General features: G+C 46.9%; 1 non-coding gene and 63 pseudogenes across 1 annotated transcript; all 64 read left to right on the top strand.

Annotated features, from left to right (window-relative positions):
• Positions 1 to 28: 28 nt before the first annotated feature.
• On the top strand, positions 29 to 147 carry LOC140288603 (5S ribosomal RNA; annotated as a pseudogene).
• Positions 148 to 416: 269 nt separating this feature from the next.
• On the top strand, positions 417 to 535 carry LOC140313617 (5S ribosomal RNA; annotated as a pseudogene).
• Positions 536 to 804: 269 nt separating this feature from the next.
• On the top strand, positions 805 to 922 carry LOC140297009 (5S ribosomal RNA; annotated as a pseudogene).
• A 272-nt stretch (positions 923 to 1194) lies between these two features.
• LOC140295307 (5S ribosomal RNA) lies at positions 1195 to 1313 on the top strand (annotated as a pseudogene).
• A 269-nt stretch (positions 1314 to 1582) lies between these two features.
• On the top strand, positions 1583 to 1701 carry LOC140289128 (5S ribosomal RNA; annotated as a pseudogene).
• A 269-nt stretch (positions 1702 to 1970) lies between these two features.
• Positions 1971 to 2089, top strand: LOC140279040 (5S ribosomal RNA; annotated as a pseudogene).
• Positions 2090 to 2358: 269 nt separating this feature from the next.
• LOC140279051 (5S ribosomal RNA) lies at positions 2359 to 2477 on the top strand (annotated as a pseudogene).
• Positions 2478 to 2746: 269 nt separating this feature from the next.
• On the top strand, positions 2747 to 2865 carry LOC140298497 (5S ribosomal RNA). The gene has a single exon (XR_011914138.1). It is a non-coding gene; the product is annotated as a 5S ribosomal RNA (ribosomal RNA).
• A 269-nt stretch (positions 2866 to 3134) lies between these two features.
• Positions 3135 to 3253, top strand: LOC140299659 (5S ribosomal RNA; annotated as a pseudogene).
• A 269-nt stretch (positions 3254 to 3522) lies between these two features.
• LOC140288604 (5S ribosomal RNA) lies at positions 3523 to 3641 on the top strand (annotated as a pseudogene).
• Positions 3642 to 3910: 269 nt separating this feature from the next.
• On the top strand, positions 3911 to 4029 carry LOC140313628 (5S ribosomal RNA; annotated as a pseudogene).
• A 269-nt stretch (positions 4030 to 4298) lies between these two features.
• On the top strand, positions 4299 to 4416 carry LOC140297010 (5S ribosomal RNA; annotated as a pseudogene).
• A 272-nt stretch (positions 4417 to 4688) lies between these two features.
• LOC140279338 (5S ribosomal RNA) lies at positions 4689 to 4807 on the top strand (annotated as a pseudogene).
• A 269-nt stretch (positions 4808 to 5076) lies between these two features.
• Positions 5077 to 5195, top strand: LOC140292823 (5S ribosomal RNA; annotated as a pseudogene).
• Positions 5196 to 5464: 269 nt separating this feature from the next.
• Positions 5465 to 5583, top strand: LOC140300527 (5S ribosomal RNA; annotated as a pseudogene).
• Positions 5584 to 5852: 269 nt separating this feature from the next.
• On the top strand, positions 5853 to 5971 carry LOC140306290 (5S ribosomal RNA; annotated as a pseudogene).
• Positions 5972 to 6240: 269 nt separating this feature from the next.
• On the top strand, positions 6241 to 6359 carry LOC140288606 (5S ribosomal RNA; annotated as a pseudogene).
• A 269-nt stretch (positions 6360 to 6628) lies between these two features.
• LOC140299660 (5S ribosomal RNA) lies at positions 6629 to 6747 on the top strand (annotated as a pseudogene).
• Positions 6748 to 7016: 269 nt separating this feature from the next.
• Positions 7017 to 7135, top strand: LOC140288607 (5S ribosomal RNA; annotated as a pseudogene).
• A 269-nt stretch (positions 7136 to 7404) lies between these two features.
• LOC140313637 (5S ribosomal RNA) lies at positions 7405 to 7523 on the top strand (annotated as a pseudogene).
• A 269-nt stretch (positions 7524 to 7792) lies between these two features.
• On the top strand, positions 7793 to 7910 carry LOC140297011 (5S ribosomal RNA; annotated as a pseudogene).
• Positions 7911 to 8182: 272 nt separating this feature from the next.
• On the top strand, positions 8183 to 8301 carry LOC140279345 (5S ribosomal RNA; annotated as a pseudogene).
• Positions 8302 to 8570: 269 nt separating this feature from the next.
• Positions 8571 to 8689, top strand: LOC140292824 (5S ribosomal RNA; annotated as a pseudogene).
• Positions 8690 to 8958: 269 nt separating this feature from the next.
• On the top strand, positions 8959 to 9077 carry LOC140300528 (5S ribosomal RNA; annotated as a pseudogene).
• A 269-nt stretch (positions 9078 to 9346) lies between these two features.
• Positions 9347 to 9465, top strand: LOC140306301 (5S ribosomal RNA; annotated as a pseudogene).
• Positions 9466 to 9734: 269 nt separating this feature from the next.
• On the top strand, positions 9735 to 9853 carry LOC140288608 (5S ribosomal RNA; annotated as a pseudogene).
• A 269-nt stretch (positions 9854 to 10122) lies between these two features.
• On the top strand, positions 10123 to 10241 carry LOC140280059 (5S ribosomal RNA; annotated as a pseudogene).
• A 656-nt stretch (positions 10242 to 10897) lies between these two features.
• LOC140300384 (5S ribosomal RNA) lies at positions 10898 to 11016 on the top strand (annotated as a pseudogene).
• A 269-nt stretch (positions 11017 to 11285) lies between these two features.
• On the top strand, positions 11286 to 11404 carry LOC140296523 (5S ribosomal RNA; annotated as a pseudogene).
• Positions 11405 to 11673: 269 nt separating this feature from the next.
• On the top strand, positions 11674 to 11792 carry LOC140302244 (5S ribosomal RNA; annotated as a pseudogene).
• A 269-nt stretch (positions 11793 to 12061) lies between these two features.
• Positions 12062 to 12180, top strand: LOC140309235 (5S ribosomal RNA; annotated as a pseudogene).
• A 269-nt stretch (positions 12181 to 12449) lies between these two features.
• Positions 12450 to 12568, top strand: LOC140313643 (5S ribosomal RNA; annotated as a pseudogene).
• Positions 12569 to 12837: 269 nt separating this feature from the next.
• Positions 12838 to 12956, top strand: LOC140279062 (5S ribosomal RNA; annotated as a pseudogene).
• Positions 12957 to 13225: 269 nt separating this feature from the next.
• Positions 13226 to 13344, top strand: LOC140279073 (5S ribosomal RNA; annotated as a pseudogene).
• A 269-nt stretch (positions 13345 to 13613) lies between these two features.
• On the top strand, positions 13614 to 13732 carry LOC140285602 (5S ribosomal RNA; annotated as a pseudogene).
• A 269-nt stretch (positions 13733 to 14001) lies between these two features.
• LOC140299661 (5S ribosomal RNA) lies at positions 14002 to 14120 on the top strand (annotated as a pseudogene).
• Positions 14121 to 14389: 269 nt separating this feature from the next.
• On the top strand, positions 14390 to 14508 carry LOC140288609 (5S ribosomal RNA; annotated as a pseudogene).
• A 269-nt stretch (positions 14509 to 14777) lies between these two features.
• LOC140313651 (5S ribosomal RNA) lies at positions 14778 to 14896 on the top strand (annotated as a pseudogene).
• A 269-nt stretch (positions 14897 to 15165) lies between these two features.
• LOC140297012 (5S ribosomal RNA) lies at positions 15166 to 15283 on the top strand (annotated as a pseudogene).
• Positions 15284 to 15555: 272 nt separating this feature from the next.
• LOC140279353 (5S ribosomal RNA) lies at positions 15556 to 15674 on the top strand (annotated as a pseudogene).
• Positions 15675 to 15943: 269 nt separating this feature from the next.
• Positions 15944 to 16062, top strand: LOC140291246 (5S ribosomal RNA; annotated as a pseudogene).
• Positions 16063 to 16331: 269 nt separating this feature from the next.
• Positions 16332 to 16450, top strand: LOC140300529 (5S ribosomal RNA; annotated as a pseudogene).
• A 269-nt stretch (positions 16451 to 16719) lies between these two features.
• LOC140316348 (5S ribosomal RNA) lies at positions 16720 to 16838 on the top strand (annotated as a pseudogene).
• Positions 16839 to 17107: 269 nt separating this feature from the next.
• Positions 17108 to 17226, top strand: LOC140288610 (5S ribosomal RNA; annotated as a pseudogene).
• Positions 17227 to 17495: 269 nt separating this feature from the next.
• LOC140280068 (5S ribosomal RNA) lies at positions 17496 to 17614 on the top strand (annotated as a pseudogene).
• A 656-nt stretch (positions 17615 to 18270) lies between these two features.
• On the top strand, positions 18271 to 18389 carry LOC140300385 (5S ribosomal RNA; annotated as a pseudogene).
• Positions 18390 to 18658: 269 nt separating this feature from the next.
• On the top strand, positions 18659 to 18777 carry LOC140296524 (5S ribosomal RNA; annotated as a pseudogene).
• Positions 18778 to 19046: 269 nt separating this feature from the next.
• LOC140281882 (5S ribosomal RNA) lies at positions 19047 to 19165 on the top strand (annotated as a pseudogene).
• Positions 19166 to 19434: 269 nt separating this feature from the next.
• On the top strand, positions 19435 to 19553 carry LOC140270162 (5S ribosomal RNA; annotated as a pseudogene).
• A 269-nt stretch (positions 19554 to 19822) lies between these two features.
• Positions 19823 to 19941, top strand: LOC140306312 (5S ribosomal RNA; annotated as a pseudogene).
• Positions 19942 to 20210: 269 nt separating this feature from the next.
• Positions 20211 to 20329, top strand: LOC140297265 (5S ribosomal RNA; annotated as a pseudogene).
• Positions 20330 to 20598: 269 nt separating this feature from the next.
• LOC140302247 (5S ribosomal RNA) lies at positions 20599 to 20717 on the top strand (annotated as a pseudogene).
• Positions 20718 to 20986: 269 nt separating this feature from the next.
• LOC140319160 (5S ribosomal RNA) lies at positions 20987 to 21105 on the top strand (annotated as a pseudogene).
• A 269-nt stretch (positions 21106 to 21374) lies between these two features.
• Positions 21375 to 21493, top strand: LOC140280075 (5S ribosomal RNA; annotated as a pseudogene).
• A 656-nt stretch (positions 21494 to 22149) lies between these two features.
• Positions 22150 to 22268, top strand: LOC140313116 (5S ribosomal RNA; annotated as a pseudogene).
• A 269-nt stretch (positions 22269 to 22537) lies between these two features.
• Positions 22538 to 22656, top strand: LOC140296526 (5S ribosomal RNA; annotated as a pseudogene).
• A 269-nt stretch (positions 22657 to 22925) lies between these two features.
• On the top strand, positions 22926 to 23044 carry LOC140268759 (5S ribosomal RNA; annotated as a pseudogene).
• A 269-nt stretch (positions 23045 to 23313) lies between these two features.
• LOC140299473 (5S ribosomal RNA) lies at positions 23314 to 23432 on the top strand (annotated as a pseudogene).
• Positions 23433 to 24088: 656 nt separating this feature from the next.
• LOC140289493 (5S ribosomal RNA) lies at positions 24089 to 24207 on the top strand (annotated as a pseudogene).
• Positions 24208 to 24476: 269 nt separating this feature from the next.
• Positions 24477 to 24595, top strand: LOC140291443 (5S ribosomal RNA; annotated as a pseudogene).
• A 269-nt stretch (positions 24596 to 24864) lies between these two features.
• Positions 24865 to 24983, top strand: LOC140270348 (5S ribosomal RNA; annotated as a pseudogene).
• A 269-nt stretch (positions 24984 to 25252) lies between these two features.
• Positions 25253 to 25371, top strand: LOC140307213 (5S ribosomal RNA; annotated as a pseudogene).
• Positions 25372 to 25643: 272 nt separating this feature from the next.
• On the top strand, positions 25644 to 25762 carry LOC140275686 (5S ribosomal RNA; annotated as a pseudogene).
• Positions 25763 to 26031: 269 nt separating this feature from the next.
• Positions 26032 to 26150, top strand: LOC140299849 (5S ribosomal RNA; annotated as a pseudogene).
• The last annotated feature ends 548 nt before the right edge of the window (positions 26151 to 26698 follow it).

A 26698-nucleotide genomic window follows, 5' to 3' on the forward strand; every position in this document is an offset into this window, starting at 1 on the left:
ATAATGCACATTTGTCACAGAAATTGTTCCTTACGGCCACACCACCCTGAATAAGCCCGACCTCGTCTGATCTCGGAAGCCAAGGAGGGTTGGGCCTGGTTAGTACTTTAATGGGAGACTGCTTGGGAATACCAGGTGCTGTAAGCGTTTTCTCTTCTCTCTACAACCTGCATGTCTTTTCTTGCAACGTCTGATCACCCTGTGACACATGAGGAAGTTGGCCATCTTCAGCTGCTGCTGCTTTGTTGGAAGACACGAAGTGATCTGAGAGTCTCAGTTTCAACTGAAGAGAATAATCACGTCAGGGAAGAAGATGTGCCCACTACACATCAGCCTTTCTCAGCAATTATCTGGTTACATAGAGGAACCGTATGATTCCTGTACTTATATAATGCACTTTTGTCAGACACATTGTTGCTTACGGCCACACCACCCTGAACATACCCGACCTCGTCTGATCTCGGAAGCCAAGCAGGGTTGAACCTGCTTAGTACTTGGATGGGAGACTGCTTGGGAATACCAGGTGCTGTAAGCGTTTTCTCTTCTCTCTACAACCTGCATGTCTTTTGTTGCAACGTCTGATCACCCTGTGACACATGAGGAAGTTGGTCATCTTCAGCTGCTGCTGCTTTGTTGGCTGACACAAAGTGATCTGAGAGTCTCAGTTTCGGTTGCAGAGAATGATCACATCAGAGAAGATGATTTGCCCGCTACACATCAGCCTTTCTCGGCAATTATCTGGTTGCATAGAGGAACCGTATGATTCCAATACCTATATAATGCACATTTGTCAGAGACATTGTTGCTTACGGCCACACCACCTTGAATAAGCCCGACCTCGTCTGATCTCGGACACCAAGAAGGTTGTACCTGGTTAGTACTTGGATGGGAGACAGCTTGGGAATACCAGGTGCTGTAAGCTTTTTCTCTTCTCTCTACCACCTGCATGTCTTTTGTTGCAACGTCTGATCACCCTGTGACACGTGAAGAAGTTGGTCATCTTCAGCTGCTGCTGCTTTGTTGATAGACACGAGGTGATCTGAGAGTCTCAGTTTCAGCTGAAGAGAATAATCACATCAAGGAGGAAGATGATGTGCCCACTACAAGTCAGCCTTTTTCGGCAATTATCTGGTTACACAGAGGAAGTGTATGATTCCAGTACCTATATAATGCACATTTGTCACCGATATTGTTGCTTACGGCCGCACCACCCTGAATATACCTGACCTCGTCTGATCTTGGAAGAAAAGCAGGGTTGGGCCTCGTTAGTATTTGGATGGGAGACCACTTCGGAATACCAGGTGATGTAAGCTTCTTCTCTTCTCTCTACCACCTGCATGTCTTTTGTTGCAACGTCTGATCACCCTGTGACACATGAGGAAGTTGGTCATCTTCAGCTTCTGCTGCTTTGTTGGCAGACACGAAGTGATCTGAGAGTCTCAGTTTCAGCTGAAGAGAATGATCACATCAGAGAAGATTATATGCCCGCTACACATCAGCCTTTCTCGGCAATTATCTGGTTGCATAGAGGAACCGTATGCTTCCAGTACCTATATAATGCACATTTGTCAGAGACATTGTTGCTTACGGCCACACCACCCTGAACATGCCCGACCTCGTATGATCTCGGAAGCCAAGCAGGGTTGAGCCTGCTTAGTGCTTGGATGGGAGACTGCTTGGGAATACCAGGTGCTGTAAGCTTCTTCTCTTCTCTCTACCACCTGCATGTCTTTTGTTGCAACGTCTGATCACCCTGTGACACATGAGGAAGTTGGTCATCTTCAGCTGCTGCTGCTTTGTTGGCAGACACAAAGTGATCTGAGAGTCTCAGTTTCAGCTACAGAGAATAATCACGTCAGGGAAGAAGATGTGCCCACTACAAGTCAGCCTTTCTCTGCAATTATCTGGTTACATAGAAGAAGTGTATGATTCCAGTACCTATATAATGCACATTTGTCACAGCTATTGTTGCTTACGGCCGCACCACCCTGAATATGCCTGACCTCGTCTGATCTTGGAAGAAAAGCAGGGTTGGGCCTGGTTAGTACTTGGATGGTGGACTATCTGGGAATACCAGGTGCTGTAAGCTTCTTCTCTTCTCTCTACCACCTGCATGTCTTTTGTTGCAACGTCTGATCACCCTGTGACACATGAGGAAGTTGGTCATCTTCAGCTGCTGCTGCTTTGTTGGCAGACACAAAGTGATCTGAGAGTCTCAGTTTCAGCTACAGAGAATAATCACGTCAGGGAAGAAGATGTGCCCACTACAAGTCAGCCTTTCTCTGCAATTATCTGGTTACATAGAAGAAGTGTATGATTCCAGTACCTATATAATGCACATTTGTCACAGCTATTGTTGCTTACGGCCGCACCACCCTGAATATGCCTGACCTCGTCTGATCTTGGAAGAAAAGCAGGGTTGGGCCTGGTTAGTACTTGGATGGTGGACTATCTGGGAATACCAGGTGCTGTAAGCTGATTCTCTTCTCTCTACCACCTCCATGTCTTTTGTTGCAACGTCTGATCACCCTGTGACACATGAGGAAGTTGGTCATCTTCAGCTGCTGCTGCTTTGTTGGCAGACACAAAGTGATCTGAGAGTCTCAGTTTCAGCTGCAGAGAATAATCACGTCAGGGAAGAAGATGTGCCCACTACACATCAGCCTTTCTCGGAAATGATCTGGTTGCATAGAGGAACCGTATGATTCCAGTACCTATATAATGCACATTTGTCAGAGGCATTGTTGCTTACGGCCACACCACCCTGAACATACCCGACCTCGTCTGATCTCGGAAGCCAAGGAGGGTTGGGCGTGGTTAGTACTTGGATGGGAGACCTCTTGGGAATACCAGGTGCTGTAAGCTTTTTCTTTTCTCTCGACCACCTGCATGTCTTTTGTTGCAACGTCTGATCACCCTGTGACACATGAGGAAGGTGGTCATCTTCAGCTTCTGCTGCTTTGTTGGCAGACACGAAGTGATCTGAGAGTCTCAGTTTCAGCTGCAGAGAATGATCACATGAGGGAAGAAGATGAACCCACTACAAGTCAGCCTTTCTCGGCAATTATCTGGTTACATAGAGGAACCGTATGATTCCAGTACCTATATAATGCACATTTGTCACAGACATTGTTGCTTACGGCCACACCACCCTGAACATGCCCGACCTCGTCTGATCTCGGTAGCCAAGGAGGGTTGGGCCTGGTTAGTACTTGGATGGGAGACCACTTGGGAATACCAGGAGCTGTAAGCTTTTTGTCTTCTCTCGACCACCTGCATGTCTTTTGTTGCAACGTCTGATCACCCTGTGACACATGAGGAAGTTGGTCATCTTCAGCTGCTGCTGCTGTGTTGGCAGACACGAAGTGATCTGAGAGTCTCAGTTTCAGCTGCAGAGAATGATCACATCAGGGAAGAAGATGTGCCCATAACAAGTCAGCCTTTCTCTGCAATTATCTGGTTACATAGAGGAATTGTATGATTCCAGTACCTATATAATGCACATTTGTCACAGAAATTGTTCCTTACGGCCACACCACCCTGAATAAGCCCGACCTCGTCTGATCTCGGAAGCCAAGGAGGGTTGGGCCTGGTTAGTACTTTAATGGGAGACTGCTTGGGAATACCAGGTGCTGTAAGCGTTTTCTCTTCTCTCTACAACCTGCATGTCTTTTCTTGCAACGTCTGATCACCCTGTGACACATGAGGAAGTTGGCCATCTTCAGCTGCTGCTGCTTTGTTGGAAGACACGAAGTGATCTGAGAGTCTCAGTTTCAACTGAAGAGAATAATCACGTCAGGGAAGAAGATGTGCCCACTACACATCAGCCTTTCTCAGCAATTATCTGGTTACATAGAGGAACCGTATGATTCCTGTACTTATATAATGCACTTTTGTCAGACACATTGTTGCTTACGGCCACACCACCCTGAACATACCCGACCTCGTCTGATCTCGGAAGCCAAGCAGGGTTGAACCTGCTTAGTACTTGGATGGGAGACTGCTTGGGAATACCAGGTGCTGTAAGCGTTTTCTCTTCTCTCTACAACCTGCATGTCTTTTGTTGCAACGTCTGATCACCCTGTGACACATGAGGAAGTTGGTCATCTTCAGCTGCTGCTGCTTTGTTGGCTGACACAAAGTGATCTGAGAGTCTCAGTTTCGGTTGCAGAGAATGATCACATCAGAGAAGATGATTTGCCCGCTACACATCAGCCTTTCTCGGCAATTATCTGGTTGCATAGAGGAACCGTATGATTCCAATACCTATATAATGCACATTTGTCAGAGACATTGTTGCTTACGGCCACACCACCTTGAATAAGCCCGACCTCGTCTGATCTCGGACACCAAGAAGGTTGTACCTGGTTAGTACTTGGATGGGAGACAGCTTGGGAATACCAGGTGCTGTAAGCTTTTTCTCTTCTCTCTACCACCTGCATGTCTTTTGTTGCAACGTCTGATCACCCTGTGACACGTGAAGAAGTTGGTCATCTTCAGCTGCTGCTGCTTTGTTGATAGACACGAGGTGATCTGAGAGTCTCAGTTTCAGCTGAAGAGAATAATCACATCAAGGAGGAAGATGATGTGCCCACTACAAGTCAGCCTTTTTCGGCAATTATCTGGTTACACAGAGGAAGTGTATGATTCCAGTACCTATATAATGCACATTTGTCACCGATATTGTTGCTTACGGCCGCACCACCCTGAATATACCTGACCTCGTCTGATCTTGGAAGAAAAGCAGGGTTGGGCCTCGTTAGTATTTGGATGGGAGACCACTTCGGAATACGAGGTGCTGTAAGCTTTTTCTCTTCTCTGTACCACCTGCATGTCTTTTGTTGCAACGTCTGATCACCCTGTGACACATGAGGAAGTTGGTCATCTTCAGCTTCTGCTGCTTTGTTGGCAGACACAAAGTGATCTGAGAGTCTCAGTTTCAGCTCGAGAGAATAATCACGTCAGGGAAGAAGATGTGCCCACTACTTATCAGCTTTTCTCGGCAATTATCTGGTTACATAGAGGAACTGTATGATTCCAGTACCTATATAATGCACATTTGTCACAGTTATGGTTGCTTACGGCCACACCACCCTGAATATGCCTGACCACGTCTGATCTCGGAAGCCAAGCAGGTTTGGGCCTGGTTAGTACTTGAATGGTAGAATATCTGGGAATACCAGGTGCTGTAAGCTGATTCTCTTCTCTCTACCACCTGCATGTCTTTTGTTGCAACGTCTGATCACCCTGTGACACATGAGGAAGTTGGTCATCTTCAGCTGCTGCTGCTGTGTTGGCAGACACAAAGTGATCTGAGAGTCTCAGTTTCAGCTGCAGAGAATAATCACGTCAGGGCAGAAGATGTGCCCACTACACATCAGCCTTTCTCGGAAATGATCTGGTTGCATAGAGGAACCGTATGATTCCAGTACCTATATAATGCACATTTGTCAGAGACATTGTTGCTTACGGCCACACCACCCTGAACATACCCGACCTCGTCTGATCTCGGAAGCCAAGGAGGGTTGGGCGTGGTTAGTACTTGGATGGAAGACCTCTTGGGAATACCAGGTGCTGTAAGCTTTTTCTCTTCTCTCGACCACCTGCATGTCTTTTGTTGCAACGTCTGATCACCCTGTGACACATGAGGAAGGTGGTCATCTTCAGCTGCTGCTGCTTTGTTGGCAGACACGAAGTGATCTGAGAGTCTCAGTTTCAGCTGCAGAGAATGATCACATGAGGGAAGAAGATTTGCCCACTACAAGTCAGCCTTTCTCGGCAATTATCTGGTTACATAGAGGAACCGTATGATTCCAGTACCTATATAATGCACATTTGTCACAGACATTGTTGCTTACGGCCACACCACCCTGAACATGCCCGACCTCGTCTGATCTCGGTAGCCAAGGAGGGTTGGGCCTGGTTAGTACTTAAATGGGAGACCGCTTGGGAATACCAGGAGCTGTAAGCTTTTTGTCTTCTCTCGACCACCTGCATGTCTTTTGTTGCAACGTCTGATCACCCTGTGACACATGAGGAAGTTGGTCATCTTCAGCTGCTGCTGCTTTGTTGGCAGACACGAAGTGATCTGAGAGTCTCAGTTTCAGCTGCAGAGAATAATCACATCAGGGAAGAAGATGTGCCCATAACAAGTCAGCCTTTCTCTGCAATTATCTGGTTACATAGAGGAATTGTATGATTCCAGTACCTATATAATGCACATTTGTCACAGAAATTGTTCCTTACGGCCACACCACCCTGAATAAGCCCGACCTCGTCTGATCTCGGAAGCCAAGGAGGGTTGGGCCTGGTTAGTACTTTAATGGGAGACTGCTTGGGAATACCAGGTGCTGTAAGCGTTTTCTCTTCTCTCGACCACCTGCATGTCTTTTGTTGCAACGTCTGATCACCCTGTGACACATGAGGAAGGTGGTCATCTTCAGCTTCTGCTGCTTTGTTGGCAGACACGAAGTGATCTGAGAGTCTCAGTTTCAGCTGCAGAGAATGATCACATGAGGGAAGAAGATGAACCCACTACAAGTCAGCCTTTCTCGGCAATTATCTGGTTACATAGAGGAACCGTATGATTCCAGTACCTATATAATGCACATTTGTCACAGACATTGTTGCTTACGGCCACACCACCCTGAACATGCCCGACCTCGTCTGATCTCGGTAGCCAAGGAGGGTTGGGCCTGGTTAGTACTTGGATGGGAGACCACTTGGGAATACCAGGAGCTGTAAGCTTTTTGTCTTCTCTCGACCACCTGCATGTCTTTTGTTGCAACGTCTGATCACCCTGTGACACATGAGGAAGTTGGTCATCTTCAGCTGCTGCTGCTGTGTTGGCAGACACGAAGTGATCTGAGAGTCTCAGTTTCAGCTGCAGAGAATGATCACATCAGGGAAGAAGATGTGCCCATAACAAGTCAGCCTTTCTCTGCAATTATCTGGTTACATAGAGGAATTGTATGATTCCAGTACCTATATAATGCACATTTGTCACAGAAATTGTTCCTTACGGCCACACCACCCTGAATAAGCCCGACCTCGTCTGATCTCGGAAGCCAAGGAGGGTTGGGCCTGGTTAGTACTTTAATGGGAGACTGCTTGGGAATACCAGGTGCTGTAAGCGTTTTCTCTTCTCTCTACAACCTGCATGTCTTTTCTTGCAACGTCTGATCACCCTGTGACACATGAGGAAGTTGGCCATCTTCAGCTGCTGCTGCTTTGTTGGAAGACACGAAGTGATCTGAGAGTCTCAGTTTCAACTGAAGAGAATAATCACGTCAGGGAAGAAGATGTGCCCACTACACATCAGCCTTTCTCAGCAATTATCTGGTTACATAGAGGAACCGTATGATTCCTGTACTTATATAATGCACTTTTGTCAGACACATTGTTGCTTACGGCCACACCACCCTGAACATACCCGACCTCGTCTGATCTCGGAAGCCAAGCAGGGTTGAACCTGCTTAGTACTTGGATGGGAGACTGCTTGGGAATACCAGGTGCTGTAAGCGTTTTCTCTTCTCTCTACAACCTGCATGTCTTTTGTTGCAACGTCTGATCACCCTGTGACACATGAGGAAGTTGGTCATCTTCAGCTGCTGCTGCTTTGTTGGCTGACACAAAGTGATCTGAGAGTCTCAGTTTCGGTTGCAGAGAATGATCACATCAGAGAAGATGATTTGCCCGCTACACATCAGCCTTTCTCGGCAATTATCTGGTTGCATAGAGGAACCGTATGATTCCAATACCTATATAATGCACATTTGTCAGAGACATTGTTGCTTACGGCCACACCACCTTGAATAAGCCCGACCTCGTCTGATCTCGGACACCAAGAAGGTTGTACCTGGTTAGTACTTGGATGGGAGACAGCTTGGGAATACCAGGTGCTGTAAGCTTTTTCTCTTCTCTCTACCACCTGCATGTCTTTTGTTGCAACGTCTGATCACCCTGTGACACGTGAAGAAGTTGGTCATCTTCAGCTGCTGCTGCTTTGTTGATAGACACGAGGTGATCTGAGAGTCTCAGTTTCAGCTGAAGAGAATAATCACATCAAGGAGGAAGATGATGTGCCCACTACAAGTCAGCCTTTTTCGGCAATTATCTGGTTACACAGAGGAAGTGTATGATTCCAGTACCTATATAATGCACATTTGTCACCGATATTGTTGCTTACGGCCGCACCACCCTGAATATACCTGACCTCGTCTGATCTTGGAAGAAAAGCAGGGTTGGGCCTCGTTAGTATTTGGATGGGAGACCACTTCGGAATACGAGGTGCTGTAAGCTTTTTCTCTTCTCTGTACCACCTGCATGTCTTTTGTTGCAACGTCTGATCACCCTGTGACACATGAGGAAGTTGGTCATCTTCAGCTTCTGCTGCTTTGTTGGCAGACACAAAGTGATCTGAGAGTCTCAGTTTCAGCTCGAGAGAATAATCACGTCAGGGAAGAAGATGTGCCCACTACTTATCAGCTTTTCTCGGCAATTATCTGGTTACATAGAGGAACTGTATGATTCCAGTACCTATATAATGCACATTTGTCACAGTTATGGTTGCTTACGGCCACACCACCCTGAATATGCCTGACCACGTCTGATCTCGGAAGCCAAGCAGGTTTGGGCCTGGTTAGTACTTGAATGGTAGAATATCTGGGAATACCAGGTGCTGTAAGCTGATTCTCTTCTCTCTACCACCTGCATGTCTTTTGTTGCAACGTCTGATCACCCTGTGACACATGAGGAAGTTGGTCATCTTCAGCTGCTGCTGCTGTGTTGGCAGACACAAAGTGATCTGAGAGTCTCAGTTTCAGCTGCAGAGAATAATCACGTCAGGGCAGAAGATGTGCCCACTACACATCAGCCTTTCTCGGAAATGATCTGGTTGCATAGAGGAACCGTATGATTCCAGTACCTATATAATGCACATTTGTCAGAGACATTGTTGCTTACGGCCACACCACCCTGAACATACCCGACCTCGTCTGATCTCGGAAGCCAAGGAGGGTTGGGCGTGGTTAGTACTTGGATGGAAGACCTCTTGGGAATACCAGGTGCTGTAAGCTTTTTCTCTTCTCTCGACCACCTGCATGTCTTTTGTTGCAACGTCTGATCACCCTGTGACACATGAGGAAGGTGGTCATCTTCAGCTGCTGCTGCTTTGTTGGCAGACACGAAGTGATCTGAGAGTCTCAGTTTCAGCTGCAGAGAATGATCACATGAGGGAAGAAGATTTGCCCACTACAAGTCAGCCTTTCTCGGCAATTATCTGGTTACATAGAGGAACCGTATGATTCCAGTACCTATATAATGCACATTTGTCACAGACATTGTTGCTTACGGCCACACCACCCTGAACATGCCCGACCTCGTCTGATCTCGGTAGCCAAGGAGGGTTGGGCCTGGTTAGTACTTAAATGGGAGACCGCTTGGGAATACCAGGAGCTGTAAGCTTTTTGTCTTCTCTCGACCACCTGCATGTCTTTTGTTGCAACGTCTGATCACCCTGTGACACATGAGGAAGTTGGTCATCTTCAGCTGCTGCTGCTTTGTTGGCAGACACGAAGTGATCTGAGAGTCTCAGTTTCAGCTGCAGAGAATAATCACATCAGGGAAGAAGATGTGCCCATAACAAGTCAGCCTTTCTCTGCAATTATCTGGTTACATAGAGGAATTGTATGATTCCAGTACCTATATAATGCACATTTGTCACAGAAATTGTTCCTTACGGCCACACCACCCTGAATAAGCCCGACCTCGTCTGATCTCGGAAGCCAAGGAGGGTTGGGCCTGGTTAGTACTTTAATGGGAGACTGCTTGGGAATACCAGGTGCTGTAAGCGTTTTCTCTTCTCTCGACCACCTGCATGTCTTTTGTTGCAACGTCTGATCACCCTGTGACACATGAGGAAGTTGGCCATCTTCAGCTGCTGCTGCTTTGTTGGAAGACACGAAGTGATCTGAGAGTCTCAGTTTCAACTGAAGAGAATAATCACGTCAGGGAAGAAGATGTGCCGACTACACATCAGCCTTTCTCAGCAATTATCTGGTTACATAGAGGAACCGTATGATTCCTGTACTTATATAATGCACTTTTGTCAGACCCATTGTTGCTTACGGCCACACCACCCTGAACATACCCGACCTCGTCTGATCTTGGAAGCCAAGCAGGGTTGAACCTGCTTAGTACTTGGATGGGAGACTGCTTGGGAATACCAGGTGCTGTAAGCATTTTCTCTTCTCTCTACAACCTGCATGTCTTTTGTTGCAACGTCTGATCACCCTGTGACACATGAGGAAGTTGGTCATCTTCAGCTGCTGCTGCTTTGTTGGCTGACACAAAGTGATCTGAGAGTCTCAGTTTCAGTTGCAGAGAATGATCACATCAGAGAAGATGATTTGCCCGCTACACATCAGCCTTTCTCGGCCATTATCTGGTTGCATAGAGGAACCGTATGATTCCAGTACCTATATAATGCACATTTGTCAGAGACATTGTTGCTTACGGCCACACCACCCTGAATAAGCCCGACCTCGTCTGATCTCGGACACCAAGAAGGTTGTACCTGGTTAGTACTTGGATGGGAGACAGCTTGGGAATACCAGGTGCTGTAAGCTTTTTCTCTTCTCTCTACCACCTGCATGTCTTTTGTTGCAACGTCTGATCACCCTGTGACACGTGAAGAAGTTGGTCATCTTCAGCTGCTGCTGCTTTGTTGATAGACACGAGGTGATCTGAGAGTCTCAGTTTCAGCTGAAGAGAATAATCACATCAAGGAGGAAGATGAACCAACTACAAGTCAGCCTTTTTCGGCAATTATCTGGTTACACAGAGGAAGTGTATGATTCCAGTACCTATATAATGCACATTTGTCACCGATAGTGTTGCTTACGGCCGCACCACCCTGAATATACCTGACCTCGTCTGATCTTGGAAGAAAAGCAGGGTTGGGCCTGGTTAGTACTTGGATGGGAGACCACTTCGGAATACCAGGTGCTGTAAGCTTTTTCTCTTCTCTCTACCACCTGCATGTCTTTTGTTGCAACGTCTGATCACCCTGTGACACATGAGGAAGTTGGTCATCTTCAGCTGCTGCTGTTTTGTTGGCTGACACGAAGTGATCTGAGAGCCTCAGTTTCAGTTGCAGAGAATGATCACATCAGAGAAGATGATATGCCCGCTACACATCAGCCTTTCTCGGCAATTATCTGGTTGCATAGAGGAACCGTATGATTCCAGTACCTATATAATGCACATTTGTCAGAGACATTGTTGCTTACGGCCACACAACCCTGAACATGCCCGACCTAGTCTGATCTCGGAAGCCAAGCACAGTTGGGCCTGGTTTGTACTTGGATGGAAGACCTCTTGGGAATACGAGGTGCTGTAAGCTTTTTCTCTTCTCTGTACCACCTGCATGTCTTTTGTTGCAACGTCTGATCACCCTGTGACACATGAGGAAGTTGGTCATCTTCAGCTTCTGCTGCTTTGTTGGCAGACACAAAGTGATCTGAGAGTCTCAGTTTCAGCTCGAGAGAATAATCACGTCAGGGAAGAAGATGTGCCCACTACTTATCAGCTTTTCTCGGCAATTATCTGGTTACATAGAGGAACTGTATGATTCCAGTACCTATATAATGCACATTTGTCACAGTTATGGTTGCTTACGGCCACACCACCCTGAATATGCCCGACCACGTCTGATCTCGGAAGCCAAGCAGGTTTGGGCCTGGTTAGTACTTGGATGGTAGACTGTCTGGGAATACCAGGTGCTGTAAGCTTTTTCTCTTCTCTCTACCACCTGCATGTCTTTTGTTGCAACGTCTGATCACCCTGTGACACATGAGGAAGTTGGTCATCTTCAGCTGCTGCTGCTGTGTTGGCAGACACAAAGTGATCTGAGAGTCTCAGTTTCAGCTGCAGAGAATAATCACGTCAGGGAAGAAGATGTGCCCACTACACATCAGCCTTTCTCGGAAATGATCTGGTTGCATAGAGGAACCGTATGATTCCAGTACCTATATAATGCACATTTGTCAGAGACATTGTTGCTTACGGCCACACCACCCTGAACATACCCGACCTCGTCTGATCTCGGAAGCCAAGGAGGGTTGGGCGTGGTTAGTACTTGGATGGGAGACTGCTTGGGAATACCAGGTGCTGTAAGCGTTTTCTCTTCTCTCTACAACCTGCATGTCTTTTCTTGCAACGTCTGATCACCCTGTGACACATGAGGAAGTTGGCCATCTTCAGCTGCTGCTGCTTTGTTGGAAGACACGAAGTGATCTGAGAGTCTCAGTTTCAACTGAAGAGAATAATCACGTCAGGGAAGAAGATGTGCCCACTACACATCAGCCTTTCTCAGCAATTATCTGGTTACATAGAGGAACCGTATGATTCCTGTACTTATATAATGCACTTTTGTCAGACACATTGTTGCTTACGGCCACACCACCCTGAACATACCCGACCTCGTCTGATCTCGGAAGCCAAGCAGGGTTGAACCTGCTTAGTACTTGGATGGGAGACTGCTTGGGAATACCAGGTGCTGTAAGCGTTTTCTCTTCTCTCTACAACCTGCATGTCTTTTGTTGCAACGTCTGATCACCCTGTGACACATGAGGAAGTTGGTCATCTTCAGCTGCTGCTGCTTTGTTGGCAGACACAAAGTGATCTGAGAGTCTCAGTTTCAGCTACAGAGAATAATCACGTCAGGGAAGAAGATGTGCCCACTACAAGTCAGCCTTTCTCTGCAATTATCTGGTTACATAGAAGAAGTGTATGATTCCAGTACCTATATAATGCACATTTGTCACAGCTATTGTTGCTTACGGCCGCACCACCCTGAATATGCCTGACCTCGTCTGATCTTGGAAGAAAAGCAGGGTTGGGCCTGGTTAGTACTTGGATGGTGGACTATCTGGGAATACCAGGTGCTGTAAGCTTCTTCTCTTCTCTCTACCACCTGCATGTCTTTTGTTGCAACGTCTGATCACCCTGTGACACATGAGGAAGTTGGTCATCTTCAGCTGCTGCTGCTTTGTTGGCAGACACAAAGTGATCTGAGAGTCTCAGTTTCAGCTACAGAGAATAATCACGTCAGGGAAGAAGATGTGCCCACTACAAGTCAGCCTTTCTCTGCAATTATCTGGTTACATAGAAGAAGTGTATGATTCCAGTACCTATATAATGCACATTTGACACAGCTATTGTTGCTTACGGCCGCACCACCCTGAATATGCCTGACCTCGTCTGATCTTGGAAGAAAAGCAGGGTTGGGCCTGGTTAGTACTTGGATGGTGGACTATCTGGGAATACCAGGTGCTGTAAGCTGATTCTCTTCTCTCTACCACCTCCATGTCTTTTGTTGCAACGTCTGATCACCCTGTGACACATGAGGAAGTTGGTCATCTTCAGCTGCTGCTGCTTTGTTGGCAGACACAAAGTGATCTGAGAGTCTCAGTTTCAGCTGCAGAGAATAATCACGTCAGGGAAGAAGATGTGCCCACTACACATCAGCCTTTCTCGGAAATGATCTGGTTGCATAGAGGAACCGTATGATTCCAGTACCTATATAATGCACATTTGTCAGAGACATTGTTGCTTACGGCCACACCACCCTGAACATACCCTACCTCGTCTGATCTCGGAAGCCAAGGAGGGTTGGGCGTGGTTAGTACTTGGATGGAAGACCTCTTGGGAATACCAGGTGCTGTAAGCTTTTTCTTTTCTCTCGACCACCTGCATGTCTTTTGTTGCAACGTCTGATCACCCTGTGACACATGAGGAAGGTGGTCATCTTCAGCTTCTGCTGCTTTGTTGGCAGACACGAAGTGATCTGAGAGTCTCAGTTTCAGCTGCAGAGAATGATCACATGAGGGAAGAAGATTTGCCCACTACAAGTCAGCCTTTCTCGGCAATTATCTGGTTACATAGAGGAACCGTATGATTCCAGTACCTATATAATGCACATTTGTCACAGACATTGTTGCTTACGGCCACACCACCCTGAACATGCCCGACCTCGTCTGATCTCGGTAGCCAAGGAGGGTTGGGCCTGGTTAGTACTTGGATGGGAGACCACTTGGGAATACCAGGAGCTGTAAGCTTTTTGTCTTCTCTCGACCACCTGCATGTCTTTTGTTGCAACGTCTGATCACCCTGTGACACATGAGGAAGTTGGTCATCTTCAGCTGCTGCTGCTTTGTTGGCAGACACGAAGTGATCTGAGAGTCTCAGTTTCAGCTGCAGAGAATGATCACATCAGGGAAGAAGATGTGCCCATAACAAGTCAGCCTTTCTCTGCAATTATCTGGTTACATAGAGGAATTGTATGATTCCAGTACCTATATAATGCACATTTGTCACAGAAATTGTTCCTTACGGCCACACCACCCTGAATAAGCCCGACCTCGTCTGATCTCGGAAGCCAAGGAGGGTTGGGCCTGGTTAGTACTTTAATGGGAGACTGCTTGGGAATACCAGGTGCTGTAAGCGTTTTCTCTTCTCTCTACAACCTGCATGTCTTTTCTTGCAACGTCTGATCACCCTGTGACACATGAGGAAGTTGGCCATCTTCAGCTGCTGCTGCTTTGTTGGAAGACACGAAGTGATCTGAGAGTCTCAGTTTCAACTGAAGAGAATAATCACGTCAGGGAAGAAGATGTGCCCACTACACATCAGCCTTTCTCAGCAATTATCTGGTTACATAGAGGAACCGTATGATTCCTGTACTTATATAATGCACTTTTGTCAGACACATTGTTGCTTACGGCCACACCACCCTGAACATACCCGACCTCGTCTGATCTCGGAAGCCAAGCAGGGTTGAACCTGCTTAGTACTTGGATGGGAGACTGCTTGGGAATACCAGGTGCTGTAAGCGTTTTCTCTTCTCTCTACAACCTGCATGTCTTTTGTTGCAACGTCTGATCACCCTGTGACACATGAGGAAGTTGGTCATCTTCAGCTGCTGCTGCTTTGTTGGCTGACACAAAGTGATCTGAGAGTCTCAGTTTCGGTTGCAGAGAATGATCACATCAGAGAAGATGATTTGCCCGCTACACATCAGCCTTTCTCGGCAATTATCTGGTTGCATAGAGGAACCGTATGATTCCAATACCTATATAATGCACATTTGTCAGAGACATTGTTGCTTACGGCCACACCACCTTGAATAAGCCCGACCTCGTCTGATCTCGGACACCAAGAAGGTTGTACCTGGTTAGTACTTGGATGGGAGACAGCTTGGGAATACCAGGTGCTGTAAGCTTTTTCTCTTCTCTCTACCACCTGCATGTCTTTTGTTGCAACGTCTGATCACCCTGTGACACGTGAAGAAGTTGGTCATCTTCAGCTGCTGCTGCTTTGTTGATAGACACGAGGTGATCTGAGAGTCTCAGTTTCAGCTGAAGAGAATAATCACATCAAGGAGGAAGATGATGTGCCCACTACAAGTCAGCCTTTTTCGGCAATTATCTGGTTACACAGAGGAAGTGTATGATTCCAGTACCTATATAATGCACATTTGTCACCGATATTGTTGCTTACGGCCGCACCACCCTGAATATACCTGACCTCGTCTGATCTTGGAAGAAAAGCAGGGTTGGGCCTCGTTAGTATTTGGATGGGAGACCACTTCGGAATACGAGGTGCTGTAAGCTTTTTCTCTTCTCTGTACCACCTGCATGTCTTTTGTTGCAACGTCTGATCACCCTGTGACACATGAGGAAGTTGGTCATCTTCAGCTTCTGCTGCTTTGTTGGCAGACACAAAGTGATCTGAGAGTCTCAGTTTCAGCTCGAGAGAATAATCACGTCAGGGAAGAAGATGTGCCCACTACTTATCAGCTTTTCTCGGCAATTATCTGGTTACATAGAGGAACTGTATGATTCCAGTACCTATATAATGCACATTTGTCACAGTTATGGTTGCTTACGGCCACACCACCCTGAATATGCCTGACCACGTCTGATCTCGGAAGCCAAGCAGGTTTGGGCCTGGTTAGTACTTGGATGGTAGAATATCTGGGAATACCAGGTGCTGTAAGCTGATTCTCTTCTCTCTACCACCTGCATGTCTTTTGTTGCAACGTCTGATCACCCTGTGACACATGAGGAAGTTGGTCATCTTCAGCTGCTGCTGCTGTGTTGGCAGACACAAAGTGATCTGAGAGTCTCAGTTTCAGCTGCAGAGAATAATCACGTCAGGGCAGAAGATGTGCCCACTACACATCAGCCTTTCTCGGAAATGATCTGGTTGCATAGAGGAACCGTATGATTCCAGTACCTATATAATGCACATTTGTCAGAGACATTGTTGCTTACGGCCACACCACCCTGAACATACCCGACCTCGTCTGATCTCGGAAGCCAAGGAGGGTTGGGCGTGGTTAGTACTTGGATGGAAGACCTCTTGGGAATACCAGGTGCTGTAAGCTTTTTCTCTTCTCTCGACCACCTGCATGTCTTTTGTTGCAACGTCTGATCACCCTGTGACACATGAGGAAGGTGGTCATCTTCAGCTGCTGCTGCTTTGTTGGCAGACACGAAGTGATCTGAGAGTCTCAGTTTCAGCTGCAGAGAATGATCACATGAGGGAAGAAGATTTGCCCACTACAAGTCAGCCTTTCTCGGCAATTATCTGGTTACATAGAGGAACCGTATGATTCCAGTACCTATATAATGCACATTTGTCACAGACATTGTTGTTTACGGCCACACCACCCTGAACATGCCCGACCTCGTCTGATCTCGGTAGCCAAGGAGGGTTGGGCCTGGTTAGTACTTAAATGGGAGACCGCTTGGGAATACCAGGAGCTGTAAGCTTTTTGTCTTCTCTCGACCACCTGCATGTCTTTTGTTGCAACGTCTGATCACCCTGTGACACATGAGGAAGTTGGTCATCTTCAGCTGCTGCTGCTTTGTTGGCAGACACGAAGTGATCTGAGAGTCTCAGTTTCAGCTGCAGAGAATAATCACATCAGGGAAGAAGATGTGCCCATAACAAGTCAGCCTTTCTCTGCAATTATCTGGTTACATAGAGGAATTGTATGATTCCAGTACCTATATAATGCACATTTGTCACAGAAATTGTTCCTTACGGCCACACCACCCTGAATAAGCCCGACCTCGTCTGATCTCGGAAGCCAAGGAGGGTTGGGCCTGGTTAGTACTTTAATGGGAGACTGCTTGGGAATACCAGGTGCTGTAAGCGTTTTGTCTTCTCTCGACCACCTGCATGTCTTTTGTTGCAACGTCTGATCACCCTGTGACACATGAGGAAGTTGGCCATCTTCAGCTGCTGCTGCTTTGTTGGAAGACACGAAGTGATCTGAGAGTCTCAGTTTCAACTGAAGAGAATAATCACGTCAGGGAAGAAGATGTGCCGACTACACATCAGCCTTTCTCAGCAATTATCTGGTTACATAGAGGAACCGTATGATTCCTGTACTTATATAATGCACTTTTGTCAGACCCATTGTTGCTTACGGCCACACCACCCTGAACATACCCGACCTCGTCTGATCTTGGAAGCCAAGCAGGGTTGAACCTGCTTAGTACTTGGATGGGAGACTGCTTGGGAATACCAGGTGCTGTAAGCATTTTCTCTTCTCTCTACAACCTGCATGTCTTTTGTTGCAACGTCTGATCACCCTGTGACACATGAGGAAGTTGGTCATCTTCAGCTGCTGCTGCTTTGTTGGCTGACACAAAGTGATCTGAGAGTCTCAGTTTCAGTTGCAGAGAATGATCACATCAGAGAAGATGATTTGCCCGCTACACATCAGCCTTTCTCGGCCATTATCTGGTTGCATAGAGGAACCGTATGATTCCAGTACCTATATAATGCACATTTGTCAGAGACATTGTTGCTTACGGCCACACCACCCTGAATAAGCCCGACCTCGTCTGATCTCGGACACCAAGAAGGTTGTACCTGGTTAGTACTTGGATGGGAGACAGCTTGGGAATACCAGGTGCTGTAAGCTTTTTCTCTTCTCTCTACCACCTGCATGTCTTTTGTTGCAACGTCTGATCACCCTGTGACACGTGAAGAAGTTGGTCATCTTCAGCTGCTGCTGCTTTGTTGATAGACACGAGGTGATCTGAGAGTCTCAGTTTCAGCTGAAGAGAATAATCACATCAAGGAGGAAGATGAACCAACTACAAGTCAGCCTTTTTCGGCAATTATCTGGTTACACAGAGGAAGTGTATGATTCCAGTACCTATATAATGCACATTTGTCACCGATATTGTTGCTTACGGCCGCACCACCCTGAATATACCTGACCTCGTCTGATCTTGGAAGAAAAGCAGGGTTGGGCCTGGTTAGTACTTGGATGGGAGACCACTTCGGAATACCAGGTGCTGTAAGCTTTTTCTCTTCTCTCTACCACCTGCATGTCTTTTGTTGCAACGTCTGATCACCCTGTGACACATGAGGAAGTTGGTCATCTTCAGCTGCTGCTGTTTTGTTGGCTGACACGAAGTGATCTGAGAGCCTCAGTTTCAGTTGCAGAGAATGATCACATCAGAGAAGATGATATGCCCGCTACACATCAGCCTTTCTCTGCAATTATCTGGTTGCATAGAGGAACCGTATGATTCCAGTACCTATATAATGCACATTTGTCAGAGACATTGTTGCTTACGGCCACACAACCCTGAACATGCCCGACCTAGTCTGATCTCGGAAGCCAAGCACAGTTGGGCCTGGTTTGTACTTGGATGGAAGACCTCTTGGGAATACGAGGTGCTGTAAGCTTTTTCTCTTCTCTGTACCACCTGCATGTCTTTTGTTGCAACGTCTGATCACCCTGTGACACATGAGGAAGTTGGTCATCTTCAGCTTCTGCTGCTTTGTTGGCAGACACAAAGTGATCTGAGAGTCTCAGTTTCAGCTCGAGAGAATAATCACGTCAGGGAAGAAGATGTGCCCACTACTTATCAGCTTTTCTCGGCAATTATCTGGTTACATAGAGGAACTGTATGATTCCAGTACCTATATAATGCACATTTGTCACAGTTATGGTTGCTTACGGCCACACCACCCTGAATATGCCCGACCAAGTCTGATCTCGGAAGCCAAGCAGGTTTGGGCCTGGTTAGTACTTGGATGGTAGACTGTCTGGGAATACCAGGTGCTGTAAGCTTTTTCTCTTCTCTCTACCACCTGCATGTCTTTTGTTGCAACGTCTGATCACCCTGTGACACATGAGGAAGTTGGTCATCTTCAGCTGCTGCTGCTGTGTTGGCAGACACAAAGTGATCTGAGAGTCTCAGTTTCAGCTGCAGAGAATAATCACGTCAGGGAAGAAGATGTGCCCACTACACATCAGCCTTTCTCGGAAATGATCTGGTTGCATAGAGGAACCGTATGATTCCAGTACCTATATAATGCACATTTGTCAGAGACATTGTTGCTTACGGCCACACCACCCTGAACATACCCGACCTCGTCTGATCTCGGAAGCCAAGGAGGGTTGGGCGTGGTTAGTACTTGGATGGTAGACTGCTTGGGAACACCAGGTGCTGTAAGCTTTTTCTCTTCTCTCGACCACCTGCATGTCTTTTGTTGCAACGTCTGATCACCCTGTGACACATGAGGAAGGTGGTCATCTTCAGCTGCTGCTGCTTTGTTGGCAGACACGAAGTGATCTGAGAGTCTCAGTTTCAGCTGCAGAGAATGATCACATGAGGGAAGAAGATTTGCCCACTACAAGTCAGCCTTTCTCGGCAATTATCTGGTTACATAGAGGAACCGTATGAATCCAGTACCTATATAATGCACATTTGTCACAGACATTGTTGCTTACGGCCACACCACCCTGAACATGCCCGACCTCGTCTGATCTCGGTAGCCAAGGAGGGTTGGGCCTGGTTAGTACTTAAATGGGAGACCGCTTGGGAATACCAGGAGCTGTAAGCTTTTTGTCTTCTCTCGACCACCTGCATGTCTTTTGTTGCAACGTCTGATCACCCTGTGACACATGAGGAAGTTGGTCATCTTCAGCTGCTGCTGCTTTGTTGGCAGACACGAAGTGATCTGAGAGTCTCAGTTTCAGCTGCAGAGAATAATCACATCAGGGAAGAAGATGTGCCCATAACAAGTCAGCCTTTCTCTGCAATTATCTGGTTACATAGAGGAATTGTATGATTCCAGTACCTATATAATGCACATTTGTCACAGAAATTGTTCCTTACGGCCACACAACCCTGAACATGCCCGACCTAGTCTGATCTCGGAAGCCAAGCACAGTTGGGCCTGGTTTGTACTTGGATGGAAGACCTCTTGGGAATACGAGGTGCTGTAAGCTTTTTCTCTTCTCTGTACCACCTGCATGTCTTTTGTTGCAACGTCTGATCACCCTGTGACACATGAGGAAGTTGGTCATCTTCAGCTTCTGCTGCTTTGTTGGCAGACACAAAGTGATCTGAGAGTCTCAGTTTCAGCTCGAGAGAATAATCACGTCAGGGAAGAAGATGTGCCCACTACTTATCAGCTTTTCTCGGCAATTATCTGGTTACATAGAGGAACTGTATGATTCCATTACCTATATAATGCACATTTGTCACAGTTATGGTTGCTTACGGCCACACCACCCTGAATATGCCCGACCACGTCTGATCTCGGAAGCCAAGCAGGTTTGGGCCTGGTTAGTACTTGGATGGTAGACTGTCTGGGAATACCAGGTGCTGTAAGCTTTTTCTCTTCTCTCTACCACCTGCATGTCTTTTGTTGCAACGTCTGATCACCCTGTGACACATGAGGAAGGTGGTCATCTTCAGCTGCTGCTGCTTTGTTGGCAGACACGAAGTGATCTGAGAGTCTCAGTTTCAGCTGCAGAGAATGATCACATGAGGGAAGAAGATTTGCCCACTACAAGTCAGCCTTTCTCGGCAATTATCTGGTTACATAGAGGAACCGTATGAATCCAGTACCTATATAATGCACATTTGTCACAGACATTGTTGCTTACGGCCACACCACCCTGAACATGCCCGACCTCGTCTGATCTCGGTAGCCAAGGAGGGTTGGGCCTGGTTAGTACTTAAATGGGAGACCGCTTGGGAATACGAGGTGCTGTAAGCTTTTTCTCTTCTCTGTACCACCTGCATGTCTTTTGTTGCAACGTCTGATCACCCTGTGACACATGAGGAAGTTGGCCATCTTCAGCTGCTGCTGCTTTGTTGGAAGACACGAAGTGATCTGAGAGTCTCAGTTTCAACTGAAGAGAATAATCACGTCAGGGAAGAAGATGTGCCCACTACACATCAGCCTTTCTCAGCAATTATCTGGTTACATAGAGGAACCGTATGATTCCTGTAGTTATATAATGCACTTTTGTCAGACCCATTGTTGCTTACGGCCACACCACCCTGAACATACCCGACCTCGTCTGATCTTGGAAGCCAAGCAGGGTTGAACCTGCTTAGTACTTGGATGGGAGACTGCTTGGGAATACCAGGTGCTGTAAGCATTTTCTCTTCTCTCTACAACCTGCATGTCTTTTGTTGCAACGTCTGATCACCCTGTGACACATGAGGAAGTTGGTCATCTTCAGCTGCTGCTGCTTTGTTGGCTGACACAAAGTGATCTGAGAGTCTCAGTTTCAGTTGCAGAGAATGATCACATCAGAGAAGATGATTTGCCCGCTACACATCAGCCTTTCTCGGCCATTATCTGGTTGCATAGAGGAACCGTATGATTCCAGTACCTATATAATGCACATTTGTCAGAGACATTGTTGCTTACGGCCACACCACCCTGAATAAGCCCGACCTCGTCTGATCTCGGACACCAAGAAGGTTGTACCTGGTTAGTACTTGGATGGGAGACAGCTTGGGAATACCAGGTGCTGTAAGCTTTTTCTCTTCTCTCTACCACCTGCATGTCTTTTGTTGCAACGTCTGATCACCCTGTGACACGTGAAGAAGTTGGTCATCTTCAGCTGCTGCTGCTTTGTTGATAGACACGAGGTGATCTGAGAGTCTCAGTTTCAGCTGAAGAGAATAATCACATCAAGGAGGAAGATGAACCAACTACAAGTCAGCCTTTTTCGGCAATTATCTGGTTACACAGAGGAAGTGTATGATTCCAGTACCTATATAATGCACATTTGTCACCGATATTGTTGCTTACGGCCGCACCACCCTGAATATCCCTGACCTCGTCTGATCTTGGAAGAAAAGCAGGGTTGGGCCTGGTTAGTACTTGGATGGGAGACCACTTCGGAATACCAGGTGCTGTAAGCTTTTTCTCTTCTCTCTACCACCTGCATGTCTTTTGTTGCAACGTCTGATCACCCTGTGACACATGAGGAAGTTGGTCATCTTCAGCTGCTGCTGCTTTGTTGGCTGACACGAAGTGATCTGAGAGCCTCAGTTTCAGTTGCAGAGAATGATCACATCAGAGAAGATGATATGCCCGCTACACATCAGCCTTTCTCGGCAATTATCTGGTTGCATAGAGGAACCGTATGATTCCAGTACCTATATAATGCACATTTGTCAGAGACATTGTTGCTTACGGCCACACAACCCTGAACATGCCCGACCTAGTCTGATCTCGGAAGCCAAGCACAGTTGGGCCTGGTTTGTACTTGGATGGAAGACCTCTTGGGAATACGAGGTGCTGTAAGCTTTTTCTCTTCTCTGTACCACCTGCATGTCTTTTGTTGCAACGTCTGATCACCCTGTGACACATGAGGAAGTTGGTCATCTTCAGCTTCTGCTGCTTTGTTGGCAGACACAAAGTGATCTGAGAGTCTCAGTTTCAGCTCGAGAGAATAATCACGTCAGGGAAGAAGATGTGCCCACTACTTATCAGCTTTTCTCGGCAATTATCTGGTTACATAGAGGAACTGTATGATTCCAGTACCTATATAATGCACATTTGTCACAGTTATGGTTGCTTACGGCCACATCACCCTGAATATGCCCGACCACGTCTGATCTCGGAAGCCAAGCAGGTTTGGGCCTGGTTAGTACTTGGATGGTAGACTGTCTGGGAATACCAGGTGCTGTAAGCTTTTTCTCTTCTCTCTACCACCTGCATGTCTTTTGTTGCAACGTCTGATCACCCTGTGACACATGAGGAAGTTGGTCATCTTCAGCTGCTGCTGCTGTGTTGGCAGACACAAAGTGATCTGAGAGTCTCAGTTTCAGCTGCAGAGAATAATCACGTCAGGGAAGAAGATGTGCCCACTACACATCAGCCTTTCTCGGAAATGATCTGGTTGCATAGAGGAACCGTATGATTCCAGTACCTATATAATGCACATTTGTCAGAGACATTGTTGCTTACGGCCACACCACCCTGAACATACCCGACCTCGTCTGATCTCGGAAGCCAAGGAGGGTTGGGCGTGGTTAGTACTTGGATGGAAGACCTCTTGGGAATACCATGTGCTGTAAGCGTTTTCTCTTCTCTCTACAACCTGCATGTCTTTTGTTGCAACATCTGATCACCCTGTGACACATGAGGAAGTTGGTCATCTTCAGCTGCTGCTGCTTTGTTGGCTGACACAAAGTGATCTGAGAGTCTCAGTTTCAGTTGCAGAGAATGATCACATCAGAGAAGATGATTTGCCCGCTACACATCAGCCTTTCTCGGCAATTATCTGGTTGCATAGAGGAACCGTATGATTCCAGTACCTATATAATGCACATTTGTCAGAGACATTGTTGCTTACGGCCACACCACCCTGAATAAGCCCGACCTCGTCTGATCTCGGACACCAAGAAGGTTTTACCTGGTTAGTACTTGGATGGGAGACAGCTTGGGAATACCAGGTGCTGTAAGCTTTTTCTCTTCTCTCTACCACCTGCATGTCTTTTGTTGCAACATCTGATCACCCTGTGACACATGAGGAAGTTGGTCATCTTCAGCTTCTGCTGCTTTGTTGGCAGACACGAAGTGATCTGAGAGTCTCAGTTTCAGCTGAAGAGAATAATCACATCAGGGAAGAAGATGTGCCCACTACAAGTCAGCCTTTCTCTGCAATTATCTGGTTACATAGAAGAAGTGTATGATTCCAGTACGTATATAATGCACATTTGTCACAGCTATTGTTGCTTACGGCCGCACCACCCTGAATATGCCCGACCTCGTCTGATCTTGGAAGCCAAGGAGGGTTGGGCGTGGTTAGTACTTGGATGGAAGACCTCTTGGGAATACCAGGTGCTGTAAGCTTTTTCTCTTCTCTCTACCACCTGCATGTCTTTTGTTGCAACGTCTGATCACCCTGTGACACATGAGGAAGTTGGTCATCTTCAGCTGCTGCTGCTTTGTTGGCTGACACGAAGTGATCTGAGAGTCTCAGTTTCAGTTGCAGAGAATGATCACATCAGAGAAGATGATATGCCCGCTACACATCAGCCTTTCTCTGCAATTATCTGGGTGCATAGAGGAACCGTATGATTCCAGTACCTATATAATGCACATTTGTCAGAGACATTGTTGCTTACGGCCACACAACCCTGAACATGCCCGACCTCGTCTGATCTCGGAAACCAAGCAGGGTTGGGCATGGTTTGTACTTGGATGGAAGACCTCTTGGGAATACCAGGTGCTTTAAGCTTTTTCTCTTCTCTCTACCACCTGCATGTCTTTTGTTGCAATGTCTGATCACCCTGTGACACATGAGGAAGTTGGTCATCTTCAGCTTCTGCTGCTTTGTTGGCAGACACAAAGTGATCTGAGAGTCTCACTTTCAGCTCGAGAGAATAATCACGTCAGGGAAGAAGATGTGCCCACTACTTATCAGCTTTTCTCTGCAATTATCTGGTTACATAGAGGAACTGTATGATTCCAGTACCTATATAATGCACATTTGTCACAGTTATGGTTGCTTACGGCCACACCACCCTGAATATGCCCGACCTCGTCTGATCTCAGAAGCCAAGCAGGTTTGGGCCTGGTTAGTACTTGGATGGTAGACTGTCTGGGAATACCAGGTGCTGTAAGCTTTTTCTCTTCTCTCTACCACCTGCATGTCTTTTGTTGCAACGTCTGATCACCCTGTGACACATGAGGAAGTTGGTCATCTTCAGCTGCTGCTGCTTTGTTGGCAGACACAAAGTGATCTGAGAGTCTCAGTTTCAGCTGCAGAGAATAATCACGTCAGGGAAGAAGATGTGCCCAGTACACATCAGCCTTTCTCGGAAATTAACTGGTTGCATAGAGGAACCGTATGATTCCAGTACCTATATAATGCACATTTGTCAGAGACATTGTTGCTTACGGCCACACCACCCTGAACATGCCCGACCTCGTCTGATCTCGGAAGCCAAGGAGGGTTGGGCCTGGTTAGTACTTGGATGGAAGACCTCTTGGGAATACCAGGTGCTTTAAGCTTTTTCTCTTCTCTCTACCACCTGCATGTCTTTTGTTGCAACGTCTGATCACCCTGTGACACATGAGGAAGTTGGTCATCTTCAGCAGCTGCTGCTGCTTTGTTGGCAGACACGAAGTGATCTGAGAGTCTCAGTTTCAGCTGCAGAGAATGATCACATCAGGGAAGAAGAAGTGCCCATAACAAGTGAGCCTTTCTCGGAAATTATCTGGTTACATAGAGGAAGTGTATGATTCCAGTACTTATATAATGCACATTTGTCACAGAAATTGTTCCTTACGGCCACACCACCCTGAATATGCCCGACCTCGTCTGATCTCGGAAGCCAAGGAGGGTTGGGCCTGGTTAGTACTTTAATGGGAGACTGCTTGGGAATACCAGGTGCTGTAAGCGTTTTCTCTTCTCTCTACAACCTGCATGTCTTTTGTTGCAACGTCTGATCACCCTGTGACACATGAGGAAGTTGGTCATCTTCAGCTGCTGCTGCTTTGTTGGAAGACACGAAGTGATCTGAGAGTCTCAGTTTCAGCTGAAGAGAATAATCACGTCAGGGAAGAAGATGTGCCCACTACACATCAGCCTTTCTCAGCAATTATCTGGTTACATAGAGGAACCGTATGATTCCTGTACTTATATAATGCACTTTTGTCAGACACATTGTTGCTTACGGCCACACCACCCTGAACATACCCGACCTCGTCTGATCTCGGAAGCCAAGCAGGGTTGAGCCTGCTTAGTACTTGGATGGGAGACTGCTTGGGAATACCAGGTGCTGTAAGCTTTTTCTCTTCTCTCTACAACCTGCATGTCTTTTGTTGCAACGTCTGATCACCCTGTGACACATGAGGAAGTTGGTCATCTTCAGCTGCTGCTGCTTTGTTGGCTTACACAAAGTGATCTGAGAGTCTCAGTTTCAGTTGCAGAGAATGATCACATCAGAGAAGATGATTTGCCCGCTACACATCAGCCTTTCTCGGCAATTATCTGGTTGCATAGAGGAACCGTATGATTCCAGTACCTATATAATGCACATTTGTCAGAGACATTGTTGCTTACGGCCACACCACCCTGAATAAGCCCGACCTCGTCTGATCTCGGACACCAAGAAGGTTGTACCTGGTTAGTACTTGGATGGGAGACAGCTTGGGAATACCAGGTGCTGTAAGCTTTTTCTCTTCTCTCTACCACCTGCATGTCTTTTGTTGCAACGTCTGATCACCCTGTGACACGTGAAGAAGTTGGTCATCTTCAGCTGCTGCTGCTTTGTTGATAGACACGAGGTGATCTGAGAGTCTCAGTTTCAGCTGAAGAGAATAATCACATCAAGGA

Source organism: Leuresthes tenuis, unplaced genomic scaffold, assembly GCF_036924035.1.
Source record: "Leuresthes tenuis unplaced genomic scaffold, fLeuTen1.0.hap1 SCAF_1, whole genome shotgun sequence".
NCBI classification, from domain to species: Eukaryota; Metazoa; Chordata; class Actinopteri; order Atheriniformes; family Atherinopsidae; genus Leuresthes; species Leuresthes tenuis.